The sequence below is a fragment of the Palaemon carinicauda genome, chromosome 2 (assembly GCF_036898095.1).
Source record: "Palaemon carinicauda isolate YSFRI2023 chromosome 2, ASM3689809v2, whole genome shotgun sequence".
NCBI classification, from domain to species: Eukaryota; Metazoa; Arthropoda; class Malacostraca; order Decapoda; family Palaemonidae; genus Palaemon; species Palaemon carinicauda.
The window spans coordinates 192552509-192571525 of record NC_090726.1 but is presented as its reverse complement, the minus strand read 5'-3'; the positions used below and the strand labels follow the sequence as shown (position 1 = coordinate 192571525).

The following is a 19017-nucleotide window of genomic DNA, read 5'->3' as shown; positions in this document are numbered from 1 at the left end:
TTATAGTTGAATGAATTTCGGGTAGATATAACCTAAAGCTATTCCATGTATAGCCTGTGATTATGAGCATTGCTATTTTTTAATGATACAATATGTAATGTTACTTGACATTCCACATAAACTGCTTATTCAAATTCTGTACATAGATATTTAAGTATATATAAATTTTTCATGTAGCTTGTTGAATATGAAAGATTGGATTATCAGTACCTCAATAAACATTAGTGGTCACTTCCCACCGATACCATTTTAAGTCCAACATATTTTCCCTAGAATTTCTTAATATATTTAGGTTTGGGTCCTCATATTTCCCACCACATGTCTTTTGCCTCACATTCTGTTTTTCACCTGTTTTTTTAAATTTATTTTGTACTTCTCTAATTGAAAGTTTCAATAAAGGGCCGTTTGAATATATAAAGCGTTTAATAGTTGTGCTCTCCTCTAGTTATCCTTTTTTGGTTGCCCGTCCATCGTAATAGTATTTCTTAAAGTGAGGACAGTTTTCATGAAGATTGAAATATAGGGTCCAAGTCTTAGGATGGGACCAGGAATTTATCATAGTAATTTTAGTTAAGTGATTAAACATGCAAAGGTATACAGTGCTTTTCTTTTTTCAGGAGTTTATCTGAAGAAGCTGGTGTCATGAGCTCCGAGGGATACTACAGCGATCGATTTACTTGGAGTTACACTAAAGAACATAGCCTCGTTTCTAATCCTGTTATGCGAACTATTTGCTTTGGTTCAGCCATAATACAAGAAATTAAATTGTAAAGATTAGGGTAAAGTGGTTTTCAGGATAGTAATTTGAAAAAAAAGTTTACTTCTATTTATATCTAAAGGTGTTTTACAGAACCATGTCTCTGAAATATAAGTTTTGAGATCACTTTTTTGAAATATTTGGAATAATTTTGGGTTTTGTTAATTTAAATAAATTATCTTTTTCATAAGGTACACACTCTCTCTCTGTCTGTCTCTGTCTCTGTCTCTGTCTGTCTCTGTCTCTCTCTCTGTCTCTGTCTCTCTCTGTCTCTGTCTCTGTCTCTCTCTGTCTCTCTCTCTCTCTGTCTCTGTCTCTGTCTCTCTCTGTCTCTGTCTCTCTCTGTCTCTGTCTCTCTCTGTCTCTGTCTCTGTCTCTGTCTCTGTCTCTGTCTCTCTCTGTCTCTGTCTCTGTCTGTCTCTGTCTGTCTGTCTCTGTCTCTCTGTCTCTCTGTCTCTCTGTCTCTGTCTCTCTGTCTCTCTGTCTCTGTCTCTCTCTCTCTCTGTCTCTCTCTCTCTCTCTCTGTCTCTCTTCTAAATCTATATAAGGCTACTTTGTTTGAAAGAAAGGTAATTTCATGGTTTAGCAAGTTTTTTTTTTTTTTATTTTTTTTTTTTTTTTTTATTCATGGATGTTTTATGCATTTCCACATGTCTGTCCTAAGTTTTATATCTTTTCAGTAGATATTCTAAATTTTATAATTAAATGCACAAGAATTTTGTTTCATGTTAAGTTACATCTGCAACTGTAATGTAGAAATAGCTCATTAAAGTTCTCATAAAAAAGCCAAATTAAAAAAAAGAAATTCATTCAGAAAAGGCAACAAATCATAATTTTGTAATTAGTATCTATTTATGCAGAAATATATTCTTTATTAATCTTGGGATATTCAGTCTGGTATAATATCTGCTTTCATAATTTTCAAGTATCTTACTTTCAAAATTTCAAGTGAATTGTTATACAGTATAGTCATTTATTAATCTCTTGAAATATTTAATGGGAAATCTCTAAAGACTAATTACTTGGCCAAAAAGTAAGTTATTTCACTAAAGTGTCTAAGATTTCAGTTATAGATTGAATTAAGAGCTTTTCCCTGTAATTTTCTTAATGCAGCATTTATAATTCTATAAATTTGTATTCAGGTTTGAAGGGCTTTTTTTACATCTAGGAATTTTGATATTTTTACATTCTAACTACTGTAGTGATAAAATGACACTTGGAAATGTCTGAACATTTTAGTCATCAAAGTTTTATGTTAAGAACTACAATTTCAGGTTGACTTTTTGTAATGTAAAGGTTGTAATTTATGAAGCTTCAGCTTTATTTTTGTGTTTGTGGGGAAGAGAATCATCTAAAAGTATGTTTGAGGTTGCATAGGTGAATACCAATTTGGTTAATTGAAATCTGTGTGATAAAACCTAATATCATCAGCAAGAAAATTCATTTAAATTTAATTGAATGTGTTCAGAATTAGGAAACATTTTAATGTTAAACAACATTTTGTTAATAAGGGGGACTATCAATTGATTGACACCATATTTGATATTTAAGATAGAAGGTAATGATTTCAAAATTGATTAAATTTAAATTAATTCTGTAGACTAAATTTTTTTTTTTTTTTGAAGGTCTGATGCCTCCTACCAAAAATTTTTATTCGTCAAGTGTTGGAAAGCTGTTTGTACTCTAGTGAGAGAAGTCTTAAAGTTGAGATTCAACAGTTTTGTTAATATAAAACCATGGAGCTTATGATCTTGGAGTTGACTAGTAAGAGCTATTTCTTTCTACAGTATGAAGTATGTAAAAGATAAATAAAGTGGTAAATATTAGTTTTGTTTTATTCTGGACAAATTGTCATTAATAGAACTCTGTAATACAGTAGTAGCAACTAATTTAAAGGCATTGGCAAATGTGGTTTCAAAAAGAAGAAAGCTTCTGGGGATTAAATAATCAGACAAGGGATATGCATTACTGGGATACTAAAGACTGAAAAATGTAAAATGCTTAGATTGAAGGGCTATTTAGGCACGACTAGTGTGCAATTGTTAACTGTTTGAATAGGATTTAAGATCTCAAGTTAAAGGGTAAATATGTTATTGTTGAGCAATTACTATTGAGAATGATTGAAGTTGAGGATTTTCGAAGGTAGAATGAAATTTAATTTTCTGTAAAATTAGAAAGGTGCTCCTTATAAGGTTTAACTAGACATTTTAAATGGCAGATCTGTATTGGATGTAAAGACATTTACTGTTGAAAAATTTTAAATTTGTTCATTAGAAGATAACAAGATAGTCATTTGTAGGGAAGGTTTTGAGATTTTGCTGCAGGTTAGGGCAGTATTAGCGCACATAAGCTCCATGAAGTTTTGTTCATAGTAGTAAGAATGATATAGTTGCATTTATCTGGTTTATACTAGAGTATTTAAAGTTAATTGTGAATATCGGATTGCAATAGATAGATTGGGTAGACCGCTTTCCACTCCTGTTTTTTGAATGTTGCAACAATTCAAACAATCTATTGAAACAAATTTGAATAGTCATGAAATTTATATAAATCTTTTTTAATATGGATTTGCCTAGATTGAGGAACTTGAAGTCTTAAGGGTTTATTTTGATGTTATGCTTACTTATTTTTCTCACACTTGGGATTACTAGAGCAGTTCTGAATAGCTGTGCTTATATTATGAATATGATTTCTGGGTCGAACCTGTGACGGCCGGCGAAAAAGTCCTTCTTTGTACTTTTTCTGATATAAATCTTCCAAATATACCAGAGAAAATTAAAAGCATGGAATGCAGAGGTTACAACCCTCGCGCGAGCACCTTGTTGGTGTCGTATATCTAACAAGGGCGTTTGTAAAACACTATTCACAGGCTGTCTTCCATTTAGATAATCCCTTCATCAAAAGGGGGAGGGCCGTGACAGGCCCTAGAGAATACAGTTGGGTTACCCTACCGACACCCACCACTCGCGCTCACTAGGTTATCCTTCTGTTTTGGACTTGCCAGCAAAGTTGATAAGTGTTTTGCCCAGTGTTTTTCGAAGTGATTGTCGTTAATTCAACATGACTGACGTTGATACTTCACCCTTACCAATGTTAAGTACCATAGTTTGTTTTGGCAGCTTTTGACAGTACCGGGCATTTGTTCTGTTTCCAATATGGTGGTTTTTAGTTTTGGAAGCGATTGTCTTGCCGAGGTATCGGCAGCCATTTTGGGTTATGTTCGCTTCGGTAAATATTCTAGTTAATTTTGCCCATCTGGTACTCTGTCATCTTGGTTATATCACTTACGTTTTATGGCCTTTTAGTGTTATCATTAATTTTTACTATGGTATTTATTTGCTTGCAAGTCCAATTTGGACCTACGAAGAATAGCGATTTAAAGAATAGCGAATTAAAGTTTAGCGATTTAGTCTGTTAGTTTGTTCTCGCCTCAGAGGCTTTGATTTAGACTATATCCTTGTTTTTTTTGTTACGTTATTCTTCGTTCTTGGTTATTACTAAGAAAAGCAATCAATTTTATTAATGTTCTTGTTTTATTGTGTTATGTTAGTTTTTTATTATGTAACCTTGAGAGCGAAAACAGAGACTGCTCGTTCCCTGTTCTACAGATATGAGTTATCCCTTCTCTCGTTTTCTTTGTTAGCTCGAGTAAGAGAGGTGAATTTCCCGTTCTCCGTTTTTATACGATCACGAGTTATTCAAGCCTCCTCTTAGTATCAGAGTTGATGATAGTACGTTTAATATTATAAACGTTTTTATTGATGTGGTTACTGTTAATATAGCTAACACTATTAATAGGTACGTTAGTGTATGAGTCATTAATTGGGGTCGTTTTATACCGACACCCTTAGCTCCGGAGTTATGCTTAGCTCCGCCTTGAGTTATGCTCCGCTATATGGATACTCATTGGGTGAGAACTAGTTAACGTTCAGGAGCAGATTTTTGGAGTGCAACGGTGAAATCCGGCACTCGGACTCCGGCTGAAGCCTTTTACACACGAACCTTTGTCATGTTTGATCATAATTACACCGTTACGGCCGGCTTCACGGGAGATAACACAATCATTCATTGAGGTTAATGTTATCGTGCCGGGAACGGTCACGATATCACGGTGACGGGCCTTTGCTACCGGATCTCCGGTACAAACAGAGATCAAGCAGACGGCCAGAACCGGAGTTAACAATGTGATACCGATGAAGACTTCACAGTTTCATTATTACGGTCCCTTTTTCATCGAATCTCCGGCTTCACTGGAGATAACACAAACATTCAGTATTAGAGAATGTTATCGTACCGCTGAGGATCACGTTTTCACGATGACGGACCTTTGTCACTAGTTCTCCGTTACAAACAGAGATCAATCAGACGATCAGAATCAGGGTATGAACCCCTTTTTTATAAATAATCACAATATCGTTATTACGATCCTTTTCATCGAATCTCCGGCTTAACCGGATATCGTACAGGCGATCAGCATTGAGGTTAATATTAGTTTTCCTCTGGTGTTCACGTTGTCACTATGACGGACCTTTGTACCGGGGATTGTTACCGGAGCTCCGGTACAGACAGAGCTCACTCAGACCACGGGGGGCCAATCTCTTGTTTTGCTGTAAAGGAAAGGATTTAACATGAATACAAAGTAAACTGTACTTACTTTAATGACACTTTGAATTTGCGTTGGTAATATTCATTAGTTATTCTTGAAAGTCCAAATAAAAATAAATGAACATAACTATGCCTATATTTATGCATATATTTAATTCTAACTATGTATAAATATGGATAAATATCCATACAACATCGTGTTCAAATAGAAATAAATTGATTATGCCTATATTTATGCATTTTCAATTCTATGCCTAAATATGAATAAATATCCATACAACATAGTGTTCAAATAGAAATAAATTGATTGTGCCTATATTTGTGCATATTCAATTCTAACTATACCTAAATATGAATAAATATTCATACAACATCGTGTTCAAATAGAAATAAATTGATTATGCCTATATTTATACATATTCAATTCTAACTATGCCTAAATATGAATAAATATCCATACAACATAGTGTTCAAATAGAAATAAGTTTCCACTCAGTACTGGGAACCAAACGTTGGCCCCTTCTAGTGAAGGGCCGGGTCGAGACTAACCATGCCATGAGAGGCTATCTACTGTTCCTTGAAACTCTGGTCAGTGAACAGATGAATCAATAGAATACTAATAGCCAGTAAATAATGTTAGACCCGGTTCTGAACGTCTGAGTCAGGGGTGGCCAACCTGTGGCGGATGCGCCAACAGTGTCACATTTCATGAATACAAGTGTCGAACTATACCCCAAAAGATAGTACATTAAATGATTTTTCTTTAAAATTGATTTTTATGAGTTATACAGCTGATCCCAGCCTGTGAATAGGATCACTAACCAAAGTTCAAGGAACATCCAGACTTATGTCCCCTTTCTTTTACAGAAGGTTCGCCTACATGGTTCCCGTCAGGATGATGATGAATCTCTCTGGCCTGCAAGAGAGGCTCTCCGCCCTTGGTTATCAAGGTTGGGAAGAAATGCTCCATCTAGAGGTCCCTATCTCCTCAGAGTGTCCTCTCTAAGGTTGGACGACGACCCCATGGACGGGCAGGTAGGTGGGGATGAATTTTGAGCCTTCAGCTTTGCAATTACCTACGTCACCGACCTAGGACCCTTAATGGATCCTGATGTTCATGTTACCCTGCATAAACCGTGACTGCTAAAAGCAACACATTCTAGGGAAAACCAAGGGGCTATGACGGAGCTCAAAAGTATGGTAGTGAGTCAGATCCGTTCAGGAACTCAGAAGTTTCCCCCTACAGCCCCAGGCATATCGAAGTAACCTCCTTCGATAAAAACAACGCATAGAGATTTGCCTTACATGTTCCATATATAGATGGTACCATAAATCTGGATGGCATAGACATCCTCCCTCTGGGGGACCTAGAATTTACTCCCAGGTACTAGAATTCCCGTTCAACGGATTCATTCGATTGAAAGAGATTGCCTTGGTTAGGTTAGACAAGGTACCGAAGGTAACAGTATTATTTCCTAAAGGGCAGGCCCGATCTGTCTGGACCAGGATGTTGTCAGTCTGGGGGTTACGATAATTCCAAGATCTGCCCTTCCAATTCGACCTACACGTTTGATGGTCTGATCGGGTTAGTTGTGGGAAATACGTTCTGTCTGAGGCCTCTATCAGACAGGAATCGATAGTCGGTTACCCACTCGTCATCACAGCCTCCCTCCGATTCGACGTCTATGCATCCAAATCCCCCTCATCAGGTGGTCTACCTCACTGATTCCCCAGGTACACAGCCCAACCCCGTTGGGATGTTTTACCTGCATACAGCCCTAGATCCGAACCCTCACGCTCCTCTCGTGGACACCAGAGAGGAAGCTACAGGAGTAGAAGACAGTCTCGCCATCGAGACGGACCTAGAAAAAAGGGGGCTCGGAGAAGGAAAGTACCTAGATTCACCCCCTCACAACGCGGTGGTCCCGGTAGGGGGTAGACTTTACCACTTACGAGACCATTGGACCTTCGGTCTGTGGGCTCATAGCATAATCTCTAAAGGTTTGAGGTGAAAATGGCCACAAGGTCCTCCTCCTCCACCAGTGACCTTCTCCCAGAAATCCACTCCCATCCTGGAAGAGTACACCGCAGGGTTACTCAAGAAGAAGCAATCAAACGGGATCGATCACTGAAGTTCCAAAGCCACCTGTTCACAATTCCAAAGAAAGGCTTGTCGGCATTGAGAGTGGACCTGGACTTGTCAAGCTAAACTCTTACATTCTCTGCGACAAGTTCCGGATGTTGACTATCTCTCAGGTACGGACCTTACTTCCCCGTAGGACCGTCACCACCTCTGTCGATCTTACCGACGACTATTATCTTGCGCCTTTAGCTCGAAACTTCTCTTCTTATCTGGGTTTCCGCCTAAGCAGGAAAGCCTTTGTGTTCAAGACATGCCCTTTGGCCTCAACATTGATCCCAGGATATTCACAAAACTAGGAGAGAGAGTGTTAGAACAACTCAGGAACCAAGAGATACAGATCATTGCTTATCTGGCCGGTTGGCTCATTTGGGCCCGGCCGGTCATAGAAGGCAACAGAGCTACGAAGGAATTATTCCAATTTCTCGACAACCTGTGATTTCGGGTCAATCTCCAAAAAATCTCGCCTGCAACCATCAGTCCGCTTAGAATGGTTAGCCATTCAGTGGGACCTTTCGAAGCACACGTTGTCTCTCCCTTCCAAAAGGTAAGAGGAATAGTTTCCAAGATCAAAAAATTTTCTCAAACACAAATAGGTGTCCGAAGAGCCTTAGAAAGTATCCTCGGACTTTTCCAATTCACTTCAGTAACAGATCTAATAAAAGCCAAACTCAGACATCAATCGAGTTTGGAGAAAGAGAGCTACAGTACCTATAAGAGACATGGTCTCGAAGATCCCCTCTGTCTTGAAAATGAGACTACGCCCATGGTCCGAACCGAAGGACCTCTCCAAATCGGTTCCTCTACAATTCCCACCTCCACAAGTGACATTCCATACAGCCGCGTCTCTAAGTGGATGGGGGGGATTACTCCGAACATCAGATGTTTCAGGTTCTTGGTCACTCTCCATGAAACAGTCCCATATCATTGTTCTCAAAGCCATGGCAGTGTTCTTGACCCTGAAGAGAGACTCTCCTCCGAGTTCGACCCACATCAGAGTAGTGTCAGACAGCACAGACGCAGTACACTACGTCAACAGGGGAGGATCCAAGTCACCCAACCTGAATCAGATCCTGGTCACTATCTTCGCCTGGGCAACAGAAGAGAACTGGTTCCTGTCAGCACCTCACCTAGCGGGAGGCCAGAATGTGAGAGCGGACTCACTATCCAGGACGGATCCACTGGAGTCAGAATGGTCTCTAGACATAATTTCATTCCGGTGGATACTCAGGCTCGTTCCAGGCCTCCAGGTAGATCTATTCGCAACTCAGATGAATCACTAACTTCCTTGTTATGTGACCCCAACCCTGGACCCTCGGGCTTATGCCATGGACGCATTACCCCGTGATTGGAACCATTAGAAGAAGATTTCCCTATCTCCCCCAGGGAATCTTCTAAAAACTTTTACACAAACTACGCTCCTTCCCGGGCGCAGTGGCTTTAGTACCACCTCACTGGCCAAGAACAGTTGGTTTCCTCTCCTCCTCGAGTTGAAACTCAGTCCCATCCGGATCCCGTTCCTCAAACTGACCCGAGTATCCAAACTCACTGTGTCAGATTACTCAAGGATAGCCAAAACTCTAACTTTGTGGACTACAGGAAGTTGGCAGCTCGTAGAGATGCGAACATTGAACCGGAAACGATCTCTTCATCGAATGGGACAAAAAAGGGACTCGACAATTCGCCAATATGATTCGGCCGTTAACAACTAGTAGGTCCCCTAAGAGTGCAGACCATACTCGTATGTCCCCGCATTTAGCCATCTCTTTCTTGAGGTTCCTATTTGACAAAGGCCTAACAGTTAGCACTTTAACCACCATCAAGTCAGCTTTGAAGAAGATCTACCTTGTTGGGTTCAACATTAACCTAGCTGATTCCTATTTCTCATCAACCCCAAAAACATGTGCTAGGCTTCGACCTTCGGTTCGGCCACAAAAGGACTCTTGGTCTATGAACGGTGTTCTCAAACTTGCGATGGACACGGACAATGAATCCTGCTCTTATATCACTCTTCTTAGGAAGACTTTATTTCTAACGGCTATGGCCTCAGGTGATGGAACATCAGAACTAGCAGCTCTCACGAAACCCGGAAAACATAGATTTCCTCCCTTCAGCCGAAGTACTCCTTTCCAGACAAAGCTTCCCTAGCTAAAAAATAAGGATCCGCAAAATAGGTGCTCCTCTCGGAAGATTATTCTTCATCCCCAGGATTTTTCTCCGTGTACAGTCACACTCTCAAGCCCCTTTTTAGCTAGAACTGCCACCCGCTCGTCTGGCTCCTTGGTTATCAGGGAACAAGGAGGTACTATTTCCATTCACGGTATCAGGCAACAAATCCTCTACTTCATTAAACATACTAATCCGGAATCATTTCCCCAGGCTCATGATATACGGACAGTAGATGCCTCCAAAAATGATTTCCAGAACAGGGACTTTGATGATTTTAAAAAATATACGGGTTGGAAATCCCCTATGGTTGTCAAACGCCAATATCTAAAGATCTTACAGGCCCGTAAATACCCAACGATGGCAGAGGGGAGCCTTATCTCTCCCCATTAATCTCCTCCTCTTCCTTTCTTCCATCTCTTCTCTTCTCCCTCCTACCCGCCACTCACACCACGTCGCCGCTCTCCTTGGTAGTTCGTTAGCCCTATGATATTTGCCATGTTTAATTCCTATGGTTTAACTGTTATTGTAGTTACCGTTCCTTTAATGTTTAGATATACTTAGACATGTAAGGTTTGATGCCTTTTGCGATTCGACACTCAGTTGGTTCCTTGTCGTCATTATTATTTAACCTTACGTTCCCTATGTCATTTGGCTGGTTGGTAATTGGACGATTACTTTATTATATCATAGTATTGTCGTACATGGTGATTGTATTCTCCTCATTATGTTATTAATTTATTGGGCTTGGAAGGCATTCTCTGGTACTTTTTCGCCGGCCGTCACAGGTTCGACCCAGAAAAGGGATTTTGACGAAGGAAAAATCTATTTCTGGGGAGAGACCTGTGACGCCCGGCGAAACCCTTCCCGATTATTTTTGTACGGACCCACCCTTTCCTTGCCAAGCCATATGTTCTTGCAGAAGGATGACCTAGTGAGCGCGAGTGGTGGGTGTCGGTAGGGTAACCCAACTGTATTCTCTAGGGCCTGTCACGGCCCTCCCCCTTTTGATGAAGGGATTATCTAAATGGAAGACAGCCTGTGAATAGTGTTTTACAAACGCCCTTGTTAGATATACGACACCAACAAGGTGCTCGCGCGAGGGTTGTAACCTCTGCATTCCATGCTTTTAATTTTCTCTGGTATATTTGGAAGATTTATATCAGAAAAAGTACAAAGAAGGACTTTTTCGCCGGGCGTCACAGGTCTCTCCCCAGAAATAGATTTTTCCTTCGTCAAAATCCCTTTTAAGTATATTTAAGTATTTGGTCAGTGGTGAAGTTTTTTTTTTATTACTGAAATATGGTCACTAGATTTTAATAGATGACAGCGCCTTGTTAAAATTATCAAAATCAAAGACCTGCAAGTGTTGTTTTCCCGTACTAATAATTTAGAAGCATCGGGTATAAAATTGATATTTTATGAAAACTATGGTATTTGGCTTTGTGTGAGACAAAGATAAAAGGGAAAGGTGAAGTGATATTTGTTGAGATGTCTGGGATTGAAAGGGGAAGGGCAAGAGAAGGTGTGGCTTTATTGCTGAGTGAATGGATGACAGGTAAAGTAGTGGAATGGAAGGAGATATCTAATGTGGGTAAGGGTTAGGTTGGGTAGGGAATGTTGGGCTTTTGTCAGTATGTATGGGCCAGGTTGTGAGAAAAGTGAAGAGTGGAATGAGTTCTGGAATGAATTAACTAGGTGTGTAGGACTGGGTAGAAGGAATTATGTAGTTGTCATGGGTGACTTGAATGCTAGAGTGGGTGATGGAGAGGTAGGTGTCATTGGGAAGTATGGCGTTCCAGGTGATAATGAGAGCGGTGAGAGACTAGTAGATGTGTTGAGCAAGAGATGGTGATGAGTTCTAGCTTTTTCAAAAAGAAAGATAAAAAAAATTATACATGGGTAAGAGTGGCAAGTGGAAGTGTGATAGAAAGGGCGTTGATGGATTGTGTGTTGATTACTAAAAGAATGTTTGGAAGATTGAAAGACTTGCACGTGTTTGGGGGTATGGCTAACGGTATGTATGTATGTATGTATGTTTTTTTGTGGAAGGAAAATTAGTTGTAGCAAAAGAGTGGGGTTATAGAGTTGGTGGATGTAAAAGGGAGCTAGTGAGGGTTGAATTAATAAAACTGGAGTAAAATTTAAATATCAAGACAGATTGAAAATGGCATATGACGAAGTGAAGGTAAAGAGAAACTGGTAAATTAGGGGAGGAGTGGAAGTTACTTAAAGAAAATTTTGTTGGGATTGCAAGTGATGTGTGTGGCAAGAAGTTTGTTGGAGGCAGCATGAGGAAGGGCAGTGGATGGTGAAGTGAAGGAGTGAAGGTAAAAGTGGAAGAGAAAAAGAGGGCTTTTGAAGAATGGCTGCAGAGTAATAGTGTAGAGAAGTATGAAAGATAGAGAGAAAAATGTGGAAGTGAAGCGCAAGGTAAGTGAGGCAAAGAGGGCAGCTGTCCTGAGGTGGGGTCAGGGATTGGGTCATTCATATGAAGAGAATTAGTGGTAGTTTTGGAAAGAAGTGAAGAGAGTAAGGAAGGCTGGTTCAAGAATTGAAAAGACAGTGAAAGATGGAAATGGAATTTTGTTAAAAGGAGAGGAGGCAAGGAAAAGGTGGGCGGAATATTTTGAAAGTTTACTGAATGTGGAGGATAATAGGGAGGCAGATATAATTGCTGTTGCAGGTGTTGAGGTGCCAGTGATGGGAGATGAGAATAAAAGAGATTACAATAGAGGAAGTGAGGAGAGCACTAGATGAAACGAAAGTAGGAAAAGCATCTGGTATGGATGGTGCGAGAGCTTAGATATCTAGTTGAAGGAAGGGGGTGTGACTGTACTTGAATGGTTGGTGAGATTGTTTAATGTGTTTTGTGTTGATGGTACTAGTAGATTGGGTTTGTGCATGTATTGTACCACTATATAATGATAAGGGAGATGTGCATGAGAGTTGTAATTCAAGGGGTATTAGTTTGTTGTGTACAGTAGTTAGAAAAGTGTATGGTAGAGTACTGATTAATAGGATTAAGGATGAAACAGAGAATGCAATCTTAGAAGTATAGAGTGGTTTTAAAGAGGTAAGGGTTGTATGAATCAGATTTTTACAGTTAGGCAGATATGTGAGAAATATTTAGCAAAAGGTAAGGTGTATGTTGCGTTTATGGATCTGGAGAAAGCGTATGATAGAGTTGATAGGGAAGCAATGTGGAATGTGATAAGGTTATATGGAGTTGGTGGAAGGTTGTTGCAAGCAGTGAAAAGTTTCTACATAGGTAGTAAAGCATGTGTTACGATAAGAAATGAAGTGAACGATTGGTTTCCGGTGAGAGAGGGGCTGAGACAGGGATGTGTGTTGTCGCCGTGGTTGGTTAACTTGTATGTTGATGGAATGGTGAGAGAGGTGAATGTTCAAGTGCTTGGACGAGGATTGAAACTGGTAGACGAGAATGACCATAAATGGGAGGTAAATCAGTTTTTTGCGGTTGATACTGTACTGGTTGCAGACGCGGAAGAGAAGCTTGACCGATTAGTGACAGAATTTGGAAGGGTGTGTGAGAGAAGGAAGGTGAGAGTTAATGTTGGTAAGAGTAAGGTTATGAGATGTACGAGAAGGGAAGGTGGTGCGAGGTTGTATGTCATGTTGAATGGAGAGTTACTTGAGGTGGTGGATCAGTTAAAGTACTTGGGGTCTGTTGTTGCAAATTGTTGGGGCCAGTTAAGGGAGTAGTAAAAAATAGAGGGTTGGTCATGAATGTAGAGAGAGTTCTGTATGAAAAAGTGATTGTATGTATGGATCGGAGTTGTGGGGAATGAAAGTGACGGAGAGACAGAAATTGAATGTGTTTGAGATGAAGTGTCTAAGGAGTATGGCTGGTGTATCTCCAGTAGATATGGTTAGGAACGAAGTAGTGAGGGTTAGAACGGGTGTAAGGAATGAGTTAGCAGCTAGAGTGGATATGAATGTGTTGAGAAAGGTGGTGATGAATGCAAGAGATGATGGGAGAAGTACAAGAGGAAGGCCAAGGCTTGGGTGGATGGATGGAGTGAAGGAAGCTCTGGGTGATAGTAGGATAGATGTGAGAGGGGCAAGAGAGCGTGCTAGAAATGGGAATGAATGGCGAGCGATTGTGACGCAGTTTCAGTAGGCCCTGCTGCTTCCTTTGGTGCCTTGGATGACCGCGGAGGTAGCAGCAGTAGGGGATTCAGCGTTATAAAGCTTCATCTGTGGTGGATAACGGGGGAGGGTGGGCTGTGGCACCCTAGCAGTACCAGCCGAACTCGATTGAGTCCCTTGTCGGGCTGGGAGGAACGGAGATAGGAGAGGTCCTGTATTTTGTTTGATGTCGGCTACCCCCCCAAAATTGGGGAAGTGCCTTGGTATATGTATGTATGTAATATAGTATTTGATGCATATTCTATTGCAAGTAGTAGATTTTGAGGTTTGCAGTAGATGCTTGACCAAATCCCTTGGCCAACCGTCCCTTCTCAAGGTTGATAGTGTCACAAGTGCACCTCGAGTGGTGTAACGTAACGGATGCATAGAATTGGAGCTTAACTGCCTGTTGCGGGAGACGAGGGAACCCTTCAACACAGGTATAAGTGGGAATGGGGTAGACAGAAAAATGGACGAAAGAGTAGGGGTAGTAAAATATAAGGATTGAAAGTATGGACCACTTGTGCCAAAAGGGATGTTGCGACGACCCTTAGGCTCTTTCTTTGCCAAAGGCCTTCAAATGCCTCCCTTTGGCCTTGGGTGGCATATACTTTTACTATTTCACCACCTCGACGCCTCGTTTCTTCCACTTCTGTCTAACCTATTCTAATTTATACCCGTGTTAAAGGGTCCCACTGCCCCAGCAACTGATAGGCACCAATTCTATACATCCCTTATTGCATTACACAATACTGTATTCATCCTGGACAGGGAGGGTTGACTAAGGGGTTTGGTTAAGCATCTACTGCAAACCTCATATCTAAATGACCACATGCAATAGGTTATGCTTCAAATACCATATTTTTGGGCTCAAGCCATGTCGTCCTGATGGAAGGTTCCTTTAGGCAGTTTTCTAAGGGATATTTATATCCCTTGGAAAGCTGCCTAAAGGAACCTTCCATCAGGACGACATGTCTTGAGCCCAAAAATAGATTTTTCGCTTTGCTTCAAAATCCGAAAATCCATTTTATGAAAAAAGTATCAAAATTTTATACCTGATTCTTTAAAATTATTAGTACAGGAAAAACTCTCCTTGATGGACTCATGATTTTGATAATTCTAACAAGGCATTGGGATCAACTCTTTTTGTGTCCATGCCATTTCAAAGTAATAATTTAAACTGAACAATTTTAACATGAGCACATCTATGCATGACTATTGGCAATTTAAATTATCAGGAAGTTGTTGACGAGTTTTCACTAGATGTAATATAATTTGTAAATATTCAAGGAAGTAAATAAAGAAGCTAGAAAGTAATTGAAGTTTTATTAATTTTTTTTTTACACTTTTGTCCCCCTTGAAAACCAGCATTGCTATGTCTGAAGGAGAACAAATGCGTGTTCTCAACTCAAGGTAGCTGAGCAAATGCCATCATTATAAGGCTTTATTTCATGATGTGTTAGTAACCAAGGAGTTTCCTGTAGTTGGTCAAAGAGGAAACATCCGTTTTCTGTTTCCTCCACATGATGTTCCCATTTTCCCTTGTCAACCATAGGCGGCTCCTTATCCATTTTCTATGACTGTTTTAGTGGGAAGAATTTGTAATAAAGTGAAACACTAAGGAGTTTTCAGGAATCACAAGAAAACTTGTAATGTTTTTGGTTCATTTCCCATGCTTATAGAAACTGGACTGATTTCAGTGTTTGAAATTCTAATCAGATTTCATACTACAGTAATTATTTAACTCATTGGAATACCATATGAAGTAAATCAAAAGAAACAGCTAGATATAGTAAAGAAGATTTCATTGGTAGCCTTGGATTTTAACACAGTATCTGAATCTTACAACCGCTTCATTATAACATTCATCTAAAATATTAAGGAATCAAAAATAAATTGTACAATAAGCAAATATTCGCCAATTCTATTCAATGAATTTAAGAAAGGGCCAAACCTTCGTCACTCTTGAATCTTATACGCATTCATGACATGATTTATTACACAGAACCAATACGCCCCCTCAAAGGCAGACAAGACAACGCAAATGCCAATGGGTCTCAAGGGCGTGCTAGCCATCCCATGTAGGTGATTGAGTCGGGTAAAAGGAAAGAGACATACAGCGAATGTTCTGACTATCCCTATTTCTTCCCCCAACGGAACAGCCAAATCGGACCAAGGTCGCCTTCTACTGCACGTGGATCACCAGATCACCTAGACTTCTCTTTGACATAATAAATCATCCAATACGTGTGACTAATGCAAGGATAATACTGTATGCAGATAAACTATAAACAATATAAAAGGTGGTAATTTTTCAGCATACTTTACCTATAGAAATCTAAATGAAAAATCACTTAAACATTACATACGGTTTATATGAAAAACTAATCATGAGACCACTATCTCGTCTGTTAAAAAGTGAATGTTTAGAAAAATCTGAGAAGCCGACATCAACCTACCTATCAAATTTATTTATTACCTGTTTATATATAACCTTGACTAAATAGATTAGTTCTCAAAGAAATTTGATATGGAGAAAGGGAAGGGGGAAATACTATATACGAGCAAGAGATAATCAGACAATGGGAAAGGGCGAGTTAAGGTTAGATAGGCAACAAAAGCATTGTGGGTAGCTAGGAGACAAGCTGGGGGGGGGGGTCTTAACGGCAAATAGAAAACAGCCAAATGAAGTTAGGGAGAAGGTTAAAGGTAGATAAACAAATTAAGTTAGGGAGAATGTCAAAGGTACATAGAGATAGATAGCCATGGTTGGAGAGAGAGAGAGAGAGAGAGAGAGAGAGAGAGAGAGAGAGCGCGCCATGATAAGAGGGAGGAGACCGCCAAGGATAGAGTCATGATAGGGAGGAGACAACCAAAATGAGAGGAAAGACACTAAGATGAGAGAGGTAAGAAAGCTAAGGAGAGAGAGGTGATAAGAGGGAGGAGACAGCCAAGGATAGAGTCATGATAGGGAGGAGACAACCAAAATGAGAGGAAAGAGACACTAAGATGAGAGAGGTAAGACAGCCAAGGAGAGAGAGGTGATAAGAGGGAGGAGACCGCCAAGGATAGAGTCATGATAAGAGGGAGGAGACAACCAAAGCGAGAGGAAAGAGACAGCCAAGGAGAGAGCCATAAGAGGGAGGACACAACCAAAGTGACATATATATGAGAGAGAGAGAGAGAGAGAGAGAGAGAGAGAGAGAGAGCAAAGCTAAGTATGGCAGAGAGAGAATGAGATAGCAAAACTAAGTATGAGAGAGAGAGAGAGAGAGAGAGAGAGAGAGAGAGAGAGAGCAAAGCTAAGTATGGCAGAGAGAGAATGAGATAGCAAAACTAAGTATGGGAGAGAGAGAGAGAGAGAGAGAGAGAGAGAGCAAAGCTAAGTATGGCAGAGAGAGAATGAGATGGCAAAACTAAGTATGGCAGAGAGAGAATGAGATAGCAAAACTAAGTATGGCAGAGAGAGAATGAGATAGCAAAACTAAGTATGGTAGAGAGAGAGAGAGAGAGAGAGAGAGAGAGAGAGAGCAAAACTAAATATGGCAGAGAGAGAGAGAGAGCAAAACTAAATATGGCAGAGAGAGAGAGAGAGAGAGAGAGAGAGAGAGAAATAGAAAAACTAAGTATGGCAGAAAGAGAGAGGGAGAAATTAGGTTAAGGGCAAATAAGAGCCAGTCAAGTTAAGAGAGAACAATAAAAGGAGACCTCATATAGATAGAAATTGCTTTAAAATGGCAGAGAAAAATAATCTACACAAAATCTGACTGTCCTTGGAAGTGTCTAAATGTCTATACTGAAATACAAAACTAAAACAAAAAACATTTTATCGATTCTGATACTAACCTTTTTAACATAATTCTTACCTAAGGTATTCCGAACCAATAAAGAATATCCAAATTATAATACCCAAACTGTGCATGCAATACACCATGAAAGGAATCAAGAGGTTATAAGTAGTTTGTCGTTTCATAAAATATAAAGTACTACTAATACGTCAATTGACAATATGTAATTGCCTTTTATAAATTCTAGATAAGTTAGTTCTGGCATGAATTGCCACTATTTTATCAAGGAATATTAGGAATAAAAATGGTCTTTCTAGGCTTAATTTTAGGGGTGCCAACTGGTCTACTTGCTCATTATAATCTAGCCTTCTATATAAAGATGGCACAATTCTACTTAATTGTTTCTTCTTTATAGAGTCAAGTTTATCCTACATTTCCTGATTTTACATATGAGCTTCATCGGTGGCTTTGAAACCTCAGCTTTTGCCCCCATCAGACTACGATAGTTTCTATAACTTCCCAAATGACAATTTTGAAACCACACACACACACACACACACACACACACACAGAAGAGAGAGAGAGAGAGAGAGAGAGAGAGAGAGAGTTTCTAGAACTTCCCAAATGACAATTTTGAAACCAGAGAGAGAGAGAGAGAGAGAGAGAGAGAGAGAGAGAGATTAATTTAAATTTTTTTCTCAATTAATTGCAGTCACATTTCTTAAATAGATGTTTACACCAGCTTTTTCCAAAAAGTCTTAAAATTTGTTTTCTAGTTTTAGGGTAACATAAGAAATAAAATATCTTAGTAAATCAATTCTGTTCCAATGTAAACCCACGTCCCTGCAAGTAGCTAAATCTTATGTCAGAGATGTAAGACTTTTAAAGTTATGCTCAAATCTTTTGCTATGTACAACTGACACCTTCCTTTAATAATATAATCCAATTTAACTATCAAGAAGTCAACCTATTAAGGAGTCACCCACTTAATAGTACCTGTATATTTATTATTAGTTCTGCTTCATAATTATGCCAATAACTTAACGAATTCAATTGTTGTAAATTTAAATAATTAGTTTTACAGTTTAGTATATTGAAATCATTGTACAGTAGTCTTTAAGCATTTCTGTAATCATGGTTAAGTTTCTCTGGTGGGAATGCAAATCTGACAAGCATTACTTCTTCATTAATGTCTTCCTTTCAACTTAGTACGGTCTATATACTTTATTTCAAATGCTTTATGTAGGTTTCTGGCCATAAGAATAAATTCTGAAACCCTAATAACATCTTCCTTCTCCATCTCTCATCAAAACTTCAAAATATACAACAATTATTAAGAAGTTTTTCTTTGATCCTGGATATACAAAAAATATTCCCGGAATTCTGTCATTAATACAACTCTTGGCAAA

At 39.4% G+C, this 19017-nt stretch overlaps 1 long non-coding RNA gene across 3 annotated transcripts in view; it reads left to right on the top strand.

Moving 5' to 3' along the window:
• Positions 1–2583, top strand: part of LOC137622691 (uncharacterized) — a 49960-nt gene extending 47377 nt beyond the window's left edge. For 2 of the 3 annotated variants that reach the window (XR_011040461.1, XR_011040460.1), the window contains one exon: positions 618–983. This is a non-coding gene — a long non-coding RNA (uncharacterized lncRNA). Of the gene's footprint in view, positions 1–617; positions 984–2382 lie in introns of those variants that run through there. The other variant, XR_011040462.1, reaches the window with a different exon arrangement.
• Positions 2584–19017: the final 16434 nt, after the last annotated feature.